We start from the raw sequence: 6241 nt of genomic DNA on the forward strand, positions 1-6241 counted from the left end.
GGATCAGGTAAAGCACTCTGGAATATTGTCTCAAGAAATAAGTACCCTCTTTTTGTGAAATATTTACTAGTGGCAAAAATAATAGTGCCAAATGACCTGTTCTCCAGAGGCTAGAAAACAGGTGTGAGTGCTAACGTGTAGAAAAAGACCTCCAGATACTGTGACAATAGCAAATATGGCAACGCCTGTTGAAATTCATATTCAGTTAGCCGGCAATCAATAAATAAAGTTAGTTTACGTTTTTTTTCCTCTGCTGATACCCTCTGAACTTGCTATGTCTTTTCCTTTACAGCTGCAGGTCAGTTTTTCATACACGTGCTATAAACAACCTCTGCATGCTCATTGTGTGTGACTTTGGTGGAAGTTGATGCACTTTGAGGCATACGCTTGCTTCTCCAGCTCACTTGCACTCATCGCTTGTGCCGCTGTTGAATTGAGCCCTATTATTGAAAACGCTGATTGCATTGAAAGTTCTTCCAGAGCTTTGTGGAATCAGTTTCCTCTACAAACATCTATGTTTGCAGATAAGTCATAGAAAGCTTATTTCAGTTTAGGCAGAAAAATTTCTCTTAGGTTTCCAAGCCAGCAACTGAGACCATAATATTTTTCAGGCTCTGTTGCAGATTGATGTTGGTTTGGTCTACTCAAGAGGTAATTGATTTTTTTTTTTTTTAATCTTGAATTTGAATTTTGCCCATTCCTTTGAAGGCTTTCTAGTTAACCACAAAGGGAATTGCCATATAAGCGCCAGTCCCACCAAGAGAACAGCACCCATGTACTGCTGTGCCCTACAGACCCTCCTCAAGATCAGTGCACTCTGCCTTCCTCGCAATATCCTTCTCCTGCTGTTATTAAGCATATAACATCAGAACTGGTGGGCAACCAAGGCTCTGATTAATTCAGAACTGAATAGGCAACTTCTGTACCCGCCAGGGCTCCCTCAGAGGATTAGAGCCCTGGTTACCAAACAGACAACATCATTTGCTTGCCAGGTTCCACGAAAGATACTTTGGGTCAAATTTTGCTCTCCAATGTGAACTTTTTATTATCTGTGAAGCTGCACCATATTTACATCATAAAGTACTCAGTGCTTGGCCCCATTATTTTATTTTTCCTCTTTTTTTTTTTTTTTCCCATTTAAAGAAACCAACTACAAATATTATGGAGCTGAATGAATGGCATAAAGCCAGAAGTGTAAAGGTTGAGAGACTGCCTCAATTTTTAAACCACTCTGTTGGCTTTTGGGTTTGATTTAATTTAATTTTGAACCTGCAGGACTTAATGAAGCCATACCTTTGAATTTCCTGGCATTTACCACTTTCTCTCTGATTTGTATCTCTATAGACATTGGTAAGCTCTGTTTAGAAAAATGCTAAAACTAAGACACTCCAATGTTCCTATAAAGCTCTCATTCCAAATCTCAGCTGAAAATATATCTTTTCTGACTTGCACATATCTGTTAATTTTGCTCTCCCTCTGCTATTATTTATCTCTGTAACTGTATTGTTTAACTCCTGTAAAGTGGTTTTGGGATACACTTTGGATGAAAGACGCTATACAAAATAAAGTTGTATTGTTTTGTACAAGCTGGCACGTACTTGGTTCCGCAAAAGCTTGGCAGAGATCTCTCTTAGAGCGCTTTCTAGTTTCTCCCCAGCCATTTTTTTGCATCTTTCCCACCTCCTTTTGCTGGTTAGGTCATACTAGAAGAATACATCTGTTATGATTAATAGGTAGCTAGAAATATATCTGCTACCCAGAACATGTCCTTTTCCCTGTCAAATATTTTTGAAACAAGGATGATTTTACTGAGGGAGGTAAGGCTGCAACATTGACCCAACTAAAATCTAGCTGCAGGAAAGAAACAAAATAGTGCATCTGATATTTTAAACATAACATCTAGTTTGATTTTTATAAGCAATCAGAGGTGATTAATGCTTGGGAACGCTGTTCATTATATGAGCCTTTCTGTATCCCTGGTCAAATAAAGCAAGCAGGTGCAAGTCATAGGAGTTACTGATTATTTATGGCTTTTAGATACTTTGTGGGTTTAGCTGGTGAGAAAAGTTTTATTCCACTCACATGGACAAAACACAACCAACTGTCTGGACTGATTAAATTCACATTGTTGCATGAGCACATGGCAGGCAGGGGAAAAATTATAAAATCTCACCGCCTATGCCATGGCAACTGAGCAAACAGCTCATGGGAAGAATGTGAATAATAGAAAATAGCAATATTTCTCTTTGTGTTTTCGCACTTGACAGTTTTATCCCCACATCTGCCTGATGTCCAGTGAACAAGTAAAGTGCTTGTAGTAGCTACTCTCGTTCTCACTGATTTGACTCATCCTTGGCTAAGAGTTGTCTCAAGATGACCCATGTACATTTTAAGCTTTGGAGAATATGAACCAGAAAATATTTGGGGGTTACATATGTACATAGGGAAACCACAGGAACAGGAATGTGCTACTCATGAAAAGGCTTTTAAAACCGGCTTTAGTGCACTCATTCAGGATTTCAGTTTTCTGGACAGAAAAGTGAATGTTGAAATAATTTTCCTGAATGCATTTCAAGTCAAATGCCAAACTCCCGCAGGCATCATTCAAAAAATATGAAGTACGTTCAAAATCTTCTAGGCATCTACTTATTTCCCTTCAGTCCATGGTATCTGTCAGTGTCTGAAAAACAGACATCAGCTGTGTTACTAAAACCAGTTTGTTTGACAGACTCTGGTTGCACTCATGTAACAGAGCTCAGAAGATGCTTCCTTCTATCTAAAATACACATACTTGGTTCTGCAGCATTCAGCAGGACTTTTGATTATTCTTTTACTGTATGCGCAATGGGAACTTTGCTCTTCGGAAGCGAGACTTATGTGTCTTCAGTGCTTTTGGAAAACTATGCAGTAAGTGGGGACAGGAGAGTTTGACCTTTGGTAGGAATTCCACTTGAAATTGAAAATTCCTTTTAATCCCAGTGCAGTTTGAACTAACTACGTACTCTATTTCAGGTGGCCTGTTTTAGTCATGGTCAGAGGTTACTATGGCAGGCCTGCTGACAGGATTCAGAAGTGACTGACAGGACAATGCCGTATTTGTCACATCAGGTATTATGCAGTTTCAGTTCTGCATTTGCAACTAGGCTGGCGTGGGCTGATAGCTGTAGTGCCAGGAAATAAAACTTTAAAGAGGTTCGGGGTACATGACTGATGTAAAAGAGGATAATGAGTGCTATTTTTTTCCATCCTAATGAATTTGGTTTTTAAAAAAGGGTATTTTAAGCACTGTCATTCCATGAGACTAGAAACCTGATTTGTTTACCTGATTTTGCTGCTACTGTTGCAGTAGGCAAAATTAGTGCTTTTGACAAACTCAGTATGAAAAGTGTATTGAGCTCTCTTTCACATCAATAGCGTGACTTTAGTCGGATGTTTTACCCTGTCACGATTGTGCAAAAATAAATTTACCCTTCTGTTCTGGGAGCTGTACTTTGGGCCAGCAGGTCTTGAAGAATCTGCGTTCCCCCCATTGATGTAAAGCTCTATGGTAACTGGAAGTTGAGGAAAGGAAAATCAAGGGAAAAAAGGGACATTGAAAACAGCAATGGCACATACTGAAGGAGAAGATGTAAAGAGCACTGAAATGTATTCTGTAAAGAATTATAATCATAGAAGCTGCTACTGGACTCAAGTATCAAAACTTTTGATATCTAATACATTTGATCAAGAGGAGTATAATTATCTATCAGATCATCTCAGGGTAGGTCTGTTAACATTTAATTCTCATCAGGAGTGTGCTTTTAAAGTGGCTTTCCTGGTGGTCCCCACCAACCACATTTTGGATTATGTAGTGGAGTGTGCAAACTGGATTCCTCTCAGATGACGTGAAACTGCGAGATGCTAATGGGCTTGTAGTCTACGGATGAGGTTAGAGTTACTCTGAAGAAAGTCCCGCAAACCCAGAGGCTGTGGACATGAAGTCCTCAGCATCAAACGTGTTGCTTTGCAGATCTCTATTGCCTTGTTCATGTAGAAAAAGCCTTGGAATAGTAGAGAATTCGTGGGATATCAGTAGATTATTTCACACTTTTTAAACAACTTCTATGTCACATAGGTTTTGAGACAACTTGTAAATGTAAGATATTATTTATAGCTGTATTTGATGCACTGAAAATGTAAGTCGCATGGAAGGCAAGTAAGAAATGTGTAATGCACAATGTAGCTTTGATGACACCTATGACTACATTTATTTAAACAGGCATTCCCTTTGCTTTGGCTCATTTCTTTTTCTAGCACATCTCTCTGGTCAGCCAGAAGGACTCTATCTGTCTCATCACCTGGCTTTTATGTTCTTTTCTCCCCTACTTATCCCCTGCTTGGCAAACTTACCAGAAAACTGTGACAGAAGAAAACTGGAAGTCAGCGATATTTAGGAATGTCCAAAGTATTTACAGAGGAAGTTCGTTCATAGTGCTAACATCTTCCCTGTGTAGCGTTTCCGTAAATTTGGGACAACTCTAACGGTCTCGTTTACATAGGAAGAAATCTGAGCTAAGGGCTAAAACATATTTAACTCTGCACACTAAAGGCAAAGAAGAGGGTAAAAGGCTAATAATTATCTCTGAAAGTAAGGCGTAATTCTGAAAAATGAAAGGAAGGATACTTCTGGACCCAGCTCGGCTTACGCTGAGGCAAAATGGAGCTCTGCTATTGATTTAATGAAAACCGGACCAAACCCTGTGTGCCACTTGTCCATATGAAATAATTTGAATTGGCTGAGGAGAAACACAATAGTAGAGACAGGGAATGAAAAACACCCACAACATTATACACCTTCAATTCACCAAGGAGAGCTTTTCTCATGAAGGGGTATATTATTCCCTTATGTGTATGTGGCTTCCATTACCAGTAATGGGAGTTGATCACACACAGAGAGGAGAATGGACTCCTCCGTCTGACATCTCGCTGGCTGCCTGGTATAAAGCCAATAGACAATGCCAAGTTATTCTGATCGAGCTACTAATTGGAATCATGTTGTATATTGCTGAAGTTTGTTTATTTTTATGAAAGCATTAACATTTCAGAAGAGCTGCATTTGGATCTCTCTTACTGCACACACACATACTACAGGCAATCTCCTTGTTTTACATGACATGCAGGGGTACAGCATACATGCTGTCTCTTTTGTATTTTGCTGTAGTGGTCTAGAGATGGCAGCATGTGAAATTATAGCCCCTGCTGTGTAATGTTTTTAATATGTACAAATGCACTGGCTGAATTAAAGGAGCAGCATTGCTAGTTGAGCCCAGCACCGACTTCTTTATATATTAATTGCAATTAAATATAATTGAAAATATAAGTGTGTTGCAAAGCCTGCTGGTCTGGGCCTCCCCCCTCCTTCTTCCCCTCCTTCTTTCCTCTCTTCTTCCCCCCTACCCCCTAACATATACATATCCAATGTTGCCACGGTCCCTGCTTTCCAAAAGAAACCAGTGTGTCACGTTACTGAGCTTTTATGCCTAAAGTCTCAACACAGTTTAAACAGTTGAATAACCAACACTTTTAAGGGACTTGCTCACACAAAATTGCAAGGCACTCCATGGGCAAGGGATGGGATGGCCACAAAATAACACCTCCAGTAGAAAATGATGCATTGACAGCGAGGGACAGTTATCCTCAGCAGGCCAATACAGCAGGCTTGAATCCAGCCTGAGAAAACAACACTCGTTTCTTCTTTACTAAAGGATGACATTTTCCTATTTTATTGCAAAGTTTGGCAGGGAACTCAAAAACTAGGTGAGTCTATCCAAGGTGAGTCTACCCTCTGCTTATCCTTGAAAGCACCATGCCTTATTAGAAATTAGGGGTCTATTTCATGCCCAGCTGCAACAACAACATTAAATAAGTAAATTAATATGCACTTACACACCCTGTGTTTCAGGCTCTGCTGTTCACACTATTCAAATGTTAAAGGCCATGACTGGGGCCACTGACGTAGAATTTTGGCATATATTTTTTGGTCTTCCACAAGAGCACAGACCTGCTTGCCTCTTTCACAGGAATGCTAAGTCCGTGTATGTGAAAAGAGCAGGGCTTGGTCCTTTTTAAATAGCAGTCTAGAGGCACAACACGTGCATTTTATCTGTTTTTGAAAACGTTCATGCCATGTTAGTCTGTCTGCTTGCCTGTGCAGATTGCCTGTGCTTTTTTCTCTATTCCTGATAGAACATCATGGCGTAGC

Source organism: Aquila chrysaetos, chromosome 18 (genome assembly GCF_900496995.4).
Source record: "Aquila chrysaetos chrysaetos chromosome 18, bAquChr1.4, whole genome shotgun sequence".
In the NCBI taxonomy this organism is placed as follows: domain Eukaryota; kingdom Metazoa; phylum Chordata; class Aves; order Accipitriformes; family Accipitridae; genus Aquila; species Aquila chrysaetos.